The following is a 12,255-nucleotide window of genomic DNA, read 5'->3' as shown; positions in this document are numbered from 1 at the left end:
TGGTGTGGTGTCGATTTAACTAGGGGTGAATATACACAGCTCTGGGTGAGGGGGCGGCGGGCTGGCGAGAGAGAGCGCGGGATAACGTTACAGGTCGGCCCACAGGAATAACCGAATAGCACAAAGATGCAAACACAATGGAGTGCTGCTACACGAACAATTATAGCTCGCTAATGTGGCTGAGTTGAGCAAGACCACGAAAGAGTGGCTTTTCGCAGCTATAGTGAAATGGAGTCGATTAATTCTTCGTTCTTCTTGCTTCCCTTCATTTGCAAGCAGGTCCTTTCGGTCTTATCCGAGGATCCAAAATCCCACTGAATGACAACCTACTGTCTGAGTTGATCTAAACTGGCTTCACTTCCACTAACTTAGGAGCCGAGATGGACTAAGTTTGCTAGCTAGCTAGCTAGCTCCTTACTGTTTTACCCGTTTAGGGCAAACAAAGCTCGTGCAATTGAGCCTCAAATCCTCCACTTGATTAGCCCCTGCATCCGCTAAATTATCCGATGAACACAGCAGCCAGGTTGGCTGTAAAACCACAAAAGAGTGGTAATAAAACCCGAGGTTACGACTGTTTAGTATATGCTGTTGGCTGCTATCCACTGTGTCAGTGCTGAAAGGTGCACGCTTATTTCCAGTTCTGCGTCTTTCTCCTAGCACGCGCTCCGTTTACAACTCCACTTATCCGCGTTCTCGGACAATAGGTGACCAATGATATTAGAGCTTTTGCTGCCGTATCGACCAATTGCAGCTTATATACCAACAGCCACAGGCGTGTCTCTCTTGCCGTATTGACCAACCAGGACGGTGAAGGTGTGGAGGTGTGAGCCAATCAGGATGTAAATAGGTGTAGGTTGTGACCAACGAGTGCGCGCGGATGCTGTGATTCAGTGCATGACAAAGATGCAGCAGAGAAAGGGAGTGCACGAGTCCGCGCATCACTCGAACCGGTTCAGACCGGGTATTGTGGGTTTGGTGAATACCAACGCCTCTTTCTGTCTCCAAGCTGAAATGGCAGGATATAACTTTGCCGATCTAATGGTCAAATAACGGATATTATGTTCTTGTTTGGCTACTCCTACAACTTGGCTGTTATGCGATCTCAATGTGAAGGCAATGCAGCTTGCCCTACACAATGCCTACACTTCCCCACACATTAAGTCTAAAACTTACGGTGATTCTCCGATAGGGTGCATTATTCTGTAACAGACTGCTGGGTTCGTGTGCGTCACAGACTCCAAACACATGCATGTGATCATAACAGGCGAAATTATGCCATTGCAGTGACCCACTTCTGGGAGAGAGAAAAGGAGGGAGACGACATTGAGATTGTATTTTCTATGGATAGCCTAAGCAAACCTGTCTGTGACTGATATGACTGATAGCCTATAAAGGATCGATGCAAATTATAGCCCAATGGTTTTTATGTTCTAGCCTACAGGACAACTGGTTATTGATAATTATTACATTGTATTTCATCACTTATCACTTTATTTTTTATTTTTTTTTATTTTTATAAATCTTGCTGTAATATGTAGGTCACATGGAATTTAATTGGATCAAAATGTCTTGTTTTGCCTATACCTGCTTAACCTAGCTCCTAGAACCTTATACATTTTGCTACCCCCGTGACTTAGTTCGGTGGCACTACCCTTGTTCCAAATAAGCACATCAATCATGGACCAAACAGCCGCGCCATTTACTGACCAATCGCAGAACAGAAGGAGGAGGGCAGAAGCACAGTGGTCACACTGGTGAATGGAATGCACTCAATAGACAGAGCTGTGAGGCAGACACTTTCTTCATGTCCAGGGCCATTCAACTGCTAATGATTTAAATGCTGAGATTAGGCTCGCAGTGTAACTGCAAAAGAATGTTCAGCTCTTTTGTGTTTTGAAGTGTCTGAGCTACAGTGTAATTAGCAAGTGTAAGCCTACACGTTTGTTGTATAAGAAAAAAGGAGAAAACGCACACCGTAGGCTAGTTTTGGAGAGGTAGCCTACTGGTATCGGGTGAAATTCAGGGATAAAGGAATGAAACCGCACAATCAAGCTCTCGATGCTGGGTGATTTAATCAAACAGACAACGCTACGTATCTGTTTGATTAATCGTTACGTTTCTGTTTGAAAGTTCAAACAGACGTTTCGGCCTTGTGGCCTTTGAAGGATCGGCCTAAGTTGAGGCCATCAACGTTCTGATTGAATCACTATCAACATCACAATCAAATCACCCAACATCGAGAGCTTGGGTGTGCGTTTTAATTCCTTTATCCAGTACATTTTTGTTGTATTCCAAAACTCACAGAAACTTCTGGAAAATGTCGTGGACAAATAGCCTAGTGAAACGTTCGACAGTGACACTTTACCCACTGAATGCTTTAACATGGGAGGATATTAAATTTTTCTATCATTGAGTTTTCAAATGTATTTTTACAATTCAATCAAAACATTTTTTTCAACGTTTGTTTATACATCCTCTATTATCATATAGGCCTATGCAATCATGTTCACAAGATATAAAAGTAAAAATATGACGATAACAGTGTTCATATAGATTAATAAATAATGTCAGATAACCTTTAGATGTAAGTAAATTAAACAACTTAATTACATTAACATTATTGCTAAGAATATGGCACATCTTCGAGATGCATTGTCCTCTGAATTCTTAGTCTAGAGGGCCCTCTAGTGGTGTATGGACAGACTACAATTTTAATTCGTCTTAAAGGCATATTTCTCCCTAAAGTCTTTTTAAAAAATTAAAAAAAACTTTTGCTGATCAGTACACCGTACACTATTCTCTCTTCTCCACTCTTCTCATCTCTTCTCTTCCCTCTCCTCTCCTATTCTCATCTCTTCTCTTCCCTCTCCTCTCCTATTCTCATCTGTTCTCTTCTGCACCCAAAATGAGATTGTTCACTATCCAATGCAATGACCTTCACCATCCACTTGAATGCAGCATAGAGTAAATATCCAGGATTGCTGGTATTCTGTTAATTGGTCTATTTATTCTTCACGGGACAATACATTGACACATAGCTATTTCTTGACAAAATGATAGGAATTATCAACAAAAAGCGGATGTTGGTGAAGTCTTAACTCGTCATCACTGTGAATGAGGAAAACATCAGTGCTTCACGAGTATAAATAAAGGTTAAAAAAGAACAGTGGATGTTGATTTATGTACATTGTCACTGATGTCATTCAGTGTTGTGTAAAGTGTTGTCAGTGATTGGCATAGTATCAAAATGTAGGCCCGTATAGCAATAAATGACAATGAATACATTATCTTTAATCCTCTCAGGACCAATTTCCTGTCTCATAAATCATAACTGGGCTTGATGAAGGGCCAAACCTCAATATATGAGTAATTGAAAAAGACGTTGATGTGGTCATCCTGCTCGTGGCCCAGGTAGCCTATTAGGCTACTTAGCGTAAGATAATACTTTAATGATTTCTAATCAGCGTATTCTGTGTAATAGCAGCATTAGCCTGTGTAATAGCATTATACATAATATCATCATTATAAAATATATAGATATATAGAGATATATATTTATATTGGCGAATGATATATTATAACCACTAATAGCAATCATAATAACAATACTTAAATAATAAATTATGATGCATTATACTACTGATACTATTAATACTGACATCGTTATGTTATTTTTAAAATATGGTTCAGTAAAAGTTAATTGAAGATGGGAACTATTTATGTGGATGGGATATCATTTTTCCTGACTGTGGTGCATGAATTCATCTTCAACGTGCTCCGGCTGGCATTGGAAGTAGTTCCGGTGGTTTGGCAAGAGAGGACTGTAGAGAGCGGAGTAGGAAGACCCGGGATCCTGTTGTTGAACGAGTAATGAGAATAGCGGGTCAGGTCTCCCAACCGACGGACTCAACTGACCACAGGATTGATCTGTCCGACGAGTGAATGAGCCATGCAACGAAAGTGACAGCTTTAGAATCAAGTTTAAAAGGCCAGTCTGAGGAGGATTCTTTCAAGTGCAGCACTGGAACCGCTGAACCTCCGTCAATTTTGAACCGGTTTGCAACCATCCACTGGGTAAGTAGCCTGAGCAAAAGAATTTGGGAATGTCAGTAAGCAAGGCTGGGAGAAAAAAATCACACTGACACAAGGAAAGAAATGTAGTTGGGCTCTGGGATTTAGTTGCAAACAGGCCTTGACAGGTTCCCTGCTTGTCATTGCTGGCTGTGCAAAGACAACCTGGACATTGCTAGACTAAGTCAACTTCCATAAGTTTGCATTATTGCTTTCCTTTAGTAAATGATAACCCTCTCCATTTGCATTGAAAATCATTAGAAATTACGAACATGACTATTATTGCTTTAGTAGGCTAGGTGTTCCCCAACAAATATGCACAATGGCTGGTAATGATCGAACCAAAGGAGCCAAAACGTTGCCACTGACAGCATGAATGGACTAACTTCAAAGTGATGATACTGGAACTCATTGTTGTCAAATTGCCGACGGAACTCCCTCCCTCCCCATCCGTAAAGAATGTAAATATAGGCTATGCTGTCAAGGCTAAGAATTATTCTAGTGAAGACACTAGCTACACCATTTCTTTTGGGAGATGCTCTGTTACAAAGTTTCCAAGAATGTATCGCGAGGGCAGCTGGAGGTGCGCTGGTCTTTTCTATGGTTGACCGCATTGGGTGGCATCCAAGTCAGATGGGTTAGTCTGTAGCCTTGTACCTACCTCATTTTATTTATGAGGATGAATTGCTTTTTTAGCCTAGTTCACTTGAGCAGGTTTGAGGGTCGTGAAAACTACGGAAGAGCATTAGGGCCAACATTATTATTATTATTATTTTAAGCTTCTGAGTTTAAAGTCAGAATTTCTGACTTTAAAGTCAGAATTTCTGAGAAAAAAGTCAGAAATAACTTGAGATTAAAGTCAGAATTTATGAGATTAAAGCCACAATTTCTGAGAAAAAAACTCAGAATTTCTGACTTTAAAGTCAGGATTTCTGAGAAAAAAGTCAGAAATAACTTCTGAGAAAAAAGTCAGAATTTCTGACTTTAAACTCAGAAGCTTAAAAACAAACTCAGCTGTTGGCCCTAATGCTCTTCCGTAGAAAACAGTTTCAATATCTGTGTGCTAGCAAAAATAATTAAACTTGCAACCATGCAATTCCATGTTTATACAAAATTGTTACAACTACCCATTTATTACACAGATATGTAATTAATTGATTCCCAAGGTCACCTGTGATACATCTCCATTGTAGGCTACATCTTAATTGAATTTAGGCTAAACTCACTGGCCCATCTGTGAGCTACAATGCAATGGGGAGAATGATCTAATAGATGGGATACAAGTCACTCCAGTCACTGGAGGCCGATTTTGTTCCTGTTTTCTCATGTAAACCCCTCTACCCAACTGTCTGGTCAAGGGTATGTCTTGTCTGAGCTTTTAATTTCAATCAGTTATGACCGTCTACATTAACATTGAGTCTTTATAACTCGGTTCAGTTTGTGATTCAAACAAGGACACAAATTCAATGTGGCATTGACTTGGGTTTATATCCTGCTATTAGGCTTCTCCCAAATGACCCAAGCACAGTTTTCTCAATCTATTTAAAGACCACGTGATTGAACATCCATTCAAAATACATACCTTCAGTCAAGGGGGAGAAGTAACTTCCATTGTTTTTTTTTCTAAAGAAAGAAAGAAAGGTTCCTAGTTATTTATTTGAAATGTGTTTCTTATTCCAAGAAGATGAGAGCTGCCTGAACAGATTTTTCTCATCATTATTTGTGCTGAGATTTACGTGCGCTCTTAAATGATGTTGATTGAGGGTAATTTGGCTTTTTAATTGCAGAACAGCTGCCACACTCTCTGCTGATTGCCATTGTAGACGTTCTCAATAGATCACTCATAGACCCCTTAATGCCTCATTAAAATATGTTATGCAGAATCACATTAAATGTGCCAAGAAGGAACCCTCATAATGTTTTCTGATTTGTATTTTAATATCACAAAGGTTGTTGTAATTACTGTCAATGTCAGCAAATGCACCACTGTTATACAATTAGGGATTGAGCATCAGCCTACTTCTAGTAAGTGAAATTAGAAATGATCCCTGGATTTTGCAGATATAGGCTACTGTATGAATTGAAATGTCTTTCTGTGCATTAGAAACATGTATTTGCAATGCGTAGACATAATATGAATCCATCAGTCATGGTTTTGTGATTTTTTCAAGTCTTATATTGGCACTTTGTTCCTCTGACAAAAAAATCTCACTTTGCGTAGACTAGAAATGTATTTGTAATTACATTGACAAATACAGTGGTGGTCACTGTGGTCACACATGTTTGCATATGACTTGCAAAGCAATAGGGGTTATGTGCACAATCATAAGCACTGACTCTAGAATATCTTACTCCAATGAGAAAAAAGTATCATTTTCTGTCCTAAGAGTAGTCCTATTTATTTCTACAAGTTATAGTTATAAAACCAAACAATAGCCTACTGTATCTCCTCCATTCTCAAAGGAATGTCTCACATACCATGTATGACACCATTCAGAATTTTAACCATTCGAAAATGAAAGCAATACCCTCTTTTTAAAGTGATTATTCAAATGACCACCATTAGAAAGGGTAACTAGACCAGACCCCTTTATGTAGATGGACACCAAACCACGGTGTTCTCATCTTCATTCTGTTTGGCCTTTCCCCACCATGGCACCAACATTTGAAGTTTTCAGAGTTGATCAATTAGGCCTAGGACTCTACCATACCGCTGATGCACATTGGGGTGTGGGAGTGACTCCAGTATGGGACAAAATTGATGTGTCTAGTAGTGTTGAATATGTATCTGTAAGCTCCTAGTTTGAGAGATGCAGCTGGTACTAAAGACCGTTTTGGAAGTAAATGTACACTAGGCCTTGGCATTGTGGTTTTACTTTGGTTATACTGTTATTTTTATACAGGATTAGAATTCCAGTTGATCCATAACTTTTTATCTTTCTAAGAAGACCTTGCTTATTCTGTTTGAAAAAGGATTCAGGGATTTCAAAGCTAGAGAAATGTGTCCAGCATTCAATCAAAGTCACTTATGGAGTGTCATCAGTCACACACTATTTCTTAGCCATACAAACATTTGATTCTGAAAAGTAGAAGTGTAGGTATTACCAGAGTCAACTTGGTAGTAGGGGCAGATGTGCTCATTACCTTAAACCATTCTTTGATTTTATTTGACTATTTCAGCTTTCATGTAAATACAGCAGTCCCTGGGATGTATAAAGAACGTAGATAAGAGAGGCTTCTCATTTTTGTAGAACTATCAGGCATCCCATATTGCTGGCAAAATCATTCCTGGTTGAACGCTAAGCTTTTGAACTTTGTGTCAAACCTCTGTCTTACAAGAACTCAGTGTTTCATCGCACTCTGCGCTTTATGTTTTAATGAGTCACAATTGCAGCCAATTTGCATGCAAAACAATGTAATTATAAACAACCATCAAAAAGCTGTGATACTTTAAAAATGTAAATGACTCTCCATTATAAAGTGCACAAAACCTAAGCCATTGCTTCAAGCATATGCCTCTAGGTCTTGATGCTTTTTTAATTATTAATACTATTCACGAGCCAAAGTTTTTTGGTTGGCGCAGTTGGGCGCTTTAATCTATTTTTGCTGTAAATTAATGAATTTTTAAAGAGGACTTCTCCTCGCTGAATACGGATGGATGTGGGAATGCGGTTGAGTCTTGGTGACGCAGGGCTGTATCCCTTTACTGAGCTAAGCTTGAGTTCACAAACAGCATCCCACCATCCCCTGGGAGCCTTCGTAGGGGGAGAGCGCCGAAATGCTGCACTCCCATATTTTATTTATGACAAAATATGCCTTTTTAACTTTGCCGCTTGCAGGATCTCCCAGTTCTGATAGCTTTTTCCTGGTTGTTGTGGGCTTGTCTGTGAGCTGCTCTCTGCCTAAGGCAATTTTAGATGTTGCGTTCAGTGTGGGCCAGATATTTGGCCCCTATATTCTGGTCTAGGCTACTAGGTCGTGGGCTAGGTCACTAGCTAGCTTTTTTTTCTCTTGGAGGGCATTTGGGAGAGATAAAGAGCCCCGATAAGCCCCCGAGGTGCCGCTTGCTTTTCATTTTGACCTTTCAGTCAATTCCTGGGAATCACAGTAGGCATCAAATAATTCCATCTCAGCTCAGTCAATCCAGATGAGAAACTTTAGGTCCATTGAATTCCATAATTGACATTGAGCCTTAAACCATTAACATAGTGGTTATTTAAAAACTGTATTTTTCTAAGCCTAAATTTCCTACTGCAGTATAAAACGGTTTGGGCGTGATAATGAGAAACGGTCAATTAGCCGTGATTGACAGACCGTGCCCCCACTTTCCACACATTGCTGTTTGTTACCATAGCTACCTCCATGATGGTCTCCACACTGTTGGGAGACTGAATTTTCACAAGCTAACTTAATATATCAAGCATCGATAGCTAAGGTAAGCACACTGACTTATCCAATAATAATCTTTAGCACAACAAGGTACTTATGGAAGCAAATAGCTAGGTAGCTAACATGAATAGGGGAGAGGTTATCCTCGTGTGACGCACTATGAGGAGAACATTCTCAACCAGTTGAAAATAGGATGATAAATTGAACACTTCCTTCTTCTCCAAAACAAACTTTCTTCAATGCCCTCTTGTGCAAATTACAAAGTGTGACCACCACTGGCTGCTGTCTAGCATTGAGGTTTTGCACTCTGCCCTCTAAATGTGGCTGTCCATTGACATTGGTGGGTGATGCAGGTGAAAATTTGGGTCATGATGCGCAGCTTGGATTTGGCCCTCTGAGAATACATAAGATAACATCAAAGAGATCTACAGTAATTACTATTTAAGGAGCTTAACTCAACTTTATTTGAAAGAATGAGCAGAAGAACCCTCAATAAGGACAGCTGCTATGCCTCAATATCTTATAGCTGAGCCTTTTCAGGGGCAAGTTGTCTCGCATTGAACTAGGAAGTAATTACAACATTAAATTCGGCTTTTTGGACGCCTTTCTACCACCTCTAAATGCCCAGTTCTCCTAGACATGACAGTTTTCGGTACGCGAACAGGCGCCTTTTGACACATTAACCTTCCCACACGACACAGTTCTACCCAGAATCCCCCTCAGCCCCTGAGCCTGCCAGTCGCCTCACTCCAGGAGGCGTGTATTTTGTCATTATTTTGCCTTCCTCTGAAAATATTTTGATGCCTTCCCTCCTCGCTTGCTCTCTTTCTTCCTGTCTCTCTGTATCTCCACTCCATTCAGAGTTCTCTATTAAAATGCAGAACTGCAAAGCCTCTCTCCGTCTAAAAGCCTGTGAGCAGCAGGGGGCTGTTAGCTGTTAGCGATGCATTCAGCTGAGTGAGTGCATCACAGCTACAAAGTCTAATGGGTGAATACATTCAATCACACACAAGCCGCCCCAAAACTCTTTTAAAGGGACAATATGCAGAGTTTTGAAAGCTCCATGCCCAGCATAGAAGGCAATGTAACTGTAGACCAACTCGGCTTGGAATGCTTTAATACATTTTCAGTGAAAGTTAAGTCTCTACTCTTAATGCTATGCTAATGCATGTAATCGTTTTTGAAGTGTAAACTAATCACTGCTAATATTGTAAAACGTCACTATTCCACTCCAACGACACTCGACTCATGATGAGGAAAAGGAGGGGGGTAGAAGGGAATCAGGGAATCAGTTTCTCTAAGAAGTTTCTGGACATAAACAAACAAGCTTGCCGTTAAGTATACTTCAAAATATGAAACTATTTACATCAGGATGGTGATGCTTTCATGTTTTTTCTCAGGGAATGTGAGTTAAAGCAGGGGGGGCTTTACTCCGAAGTGTGACCTATGATTGTTGCTTAGTGGCTGTCTGGACATCAATACAGTGTATATTAAAAGGTTTCTTATAGTCCTGCCGCAAGGTGAACAAGTCACAATTTTCAACAGTATTTATTGAGTGTGGTCTCAGCTTGGAGATTCAGCTTATCTCTTTGACTTTGTCTTGGTAAGCTTGTTATGTTTTTTTAATCAATTAGCCTAATTTGAAATACTGCCTGATGATTAAATTTCCTTAATGAATGCATTTGCGCTCTTGGCATGAAGTCCTATCTTTTCAAAATGTCAGAACCTTCCTGCGTTTCACCCGTGATTATCAAGTGTCTCTTTGTTCTTAAGTAACCGTTCTACAATGGATAGTTGTGGCACAAGCTGTTTGTAAAGATCTCCGAGCTGTTTGCATCACATCTGTGACTAACAAATTCCTGCATTTAGGCATTAACACACATCCACAAGTCAAACGCTTCAAACCAGCGGAAGCCTACAAAACGCAACGCTCCTCATTATAGCTACATCCTTATTGTTAAGTCCTCAAAACACAATACGTTAAACCTTGGCTTTCTTCTGTAGACGCCAACTAAACAAATAGCAGCCACTGTACCAGCGCTTCACAACAATAGACGGAGCGCTTCCAGGTACGTTGAGGTTAAGCCAGCCACCGTGGGACTGGTTGACTGGGTACGCTCCGTCTTTGGGTACGGGCCTCCTTCCCCCGGCAGCTGAGTCATGCCCCGTCTCTCCCCTCTTCTCCATTACTCATTCTAGCGCCACGCTAGTCTCTAGCATCATGTCTCTACTATACCGCTAGCTACCACAACTGCGCGGCCCACGCTCCAGAACTCCAACAACAACAGCAGTAGCAGAAGCAGCACAGCAGGTCGGGGCTTGTGGCAGTCTGATTTGCAGCTCGAGCCTCCCCTTAATGAGGGGAAAATAGGAACTTGTTGTTGTGTGCTACGTCCCGCCCCCCCCCACCCCCCAGCTTCCCTTCAGCAAGAAGGTGGACTAATTAAGATGGCTGCCTGGGATTGGGAGGCTGGCTCTAGCTTTTCCCAGAGTGCCAGGGCCTTAAGGAGGAGACGGGGGTGGCGGTACGAAAGCCTCGCTGAGCGCGCCCCCTCTCTCTCCTCTCCTCTTCTCCCTCTCCCCTCCCTCTCCTCTCCTCTTCTCCCTCTCCCCTCCCTCTCTAGCTTGTTTTGCTTGATGAGTGCATGCTAAACATTTGCTTTTTCAACTTGCAGTTTTGCTGGCTTGCAGGAGTATGTCCCTGGCCACTCTCTTTCTTTCTTTCGTTTCTTTCTTTCTTTCTTTCTTTCTTTCTTTCTTTCTTTTTCTTTCTTTCTTTCTTTCTTTCTTTCCTTCTTTCTTTCTTTCTTTCTTTCTTTCTTTTTCTTTCTTTCTTTCTTTCTTTCTTTCTTTCTTTCTTTCTTTCTTTCTTTCTTTCTTTCTTTCCTTCTTTCCTTCTTTCTTTCTTTCTTTCTTTCCTTCTTTCTTTCTTTCTTTCTTTCTCTTTCTTTCTTTCTTTCTTTCTTTCTTTCTTTCTTTCGTTCGTTCTCAAGGGGGATTGGTAGAGAGCAGGCAAGGAGTTGTGTATGCCTTTTGGACAGCCTCATCGAAGTTCTAGATAATCGAATCAAACTTTATTTGTATAGCGCATTTCATACACAGAGGCAACACAATGCGCTTCAAAGAGAGCAATGTGGGGGTGGACAATAGTGTGAGTGGATGGGCTAGTGTGTTCTTCTCTGCTGAAGGACGCATGAAGGTTATCATACTGGATCTCAGATGCAGGTAACACTGCTGTTTGTTTTCTGTATGGTTTGGGGACTAAACGCTACCACCCATTGTAGGTCCAGTTCATGGTTCAGAGTGGATATCTGGTCCAGACTCTATCACGCTGCACTGGGCAACATTTTCTGTAATTCCCAGGTTCCCCTGAATGATGTAATTACCATTGTTTCAACAAACATGTATTGTCCCTCCAACGCCAGACCCATGAGAGTTCTTTCTCTGATGCGCTACGTAAGCTACGCTAACAACGTTACTGCACGCTGCAGATCTCTCTATGGGTCTGAGACACTTCACCAAAAATCTGGTGCCCAAATCCTGGCAATTCATTGGTTCCAGAGGAATTCCTGCGACACCAATCAGTAACGATGTTCGCTATCAGGCGCTCCCACCCATAGATTTGCCCCGCCCATCTAACCTAGGCTTGTGTCTCTCATTCGCTGCTACGACCTGTCACTCTTTCAATTTTGAACCGTCGATTCGCCCCCAGAATGTCAGCTCGGGCGGCGAAGTGGCACAGAGTCTATTATGTAGTATGCGGAGCGCAGCGATTCAAAGTAATATTAGAGTCTG

The sequence above is a fragment of the Borostomias antarcticus genome (genome assembly GCF_949987555.1).
Source record: "Borostomias antarcticus genome assembly, chromosome: 3".
Taxonomy (NCBI): domain Eukaryota; kingdom Metazoa; phylum Chordata; class Actinopteri; order Stomiiformes; family Stomiidae; genus Borostomias; species Borostomias antarcticus.
The sequence above is the reverse complement of the archived record's forward strand: the minus strand, read 5'-3'. Positions refer to the sequence as shown.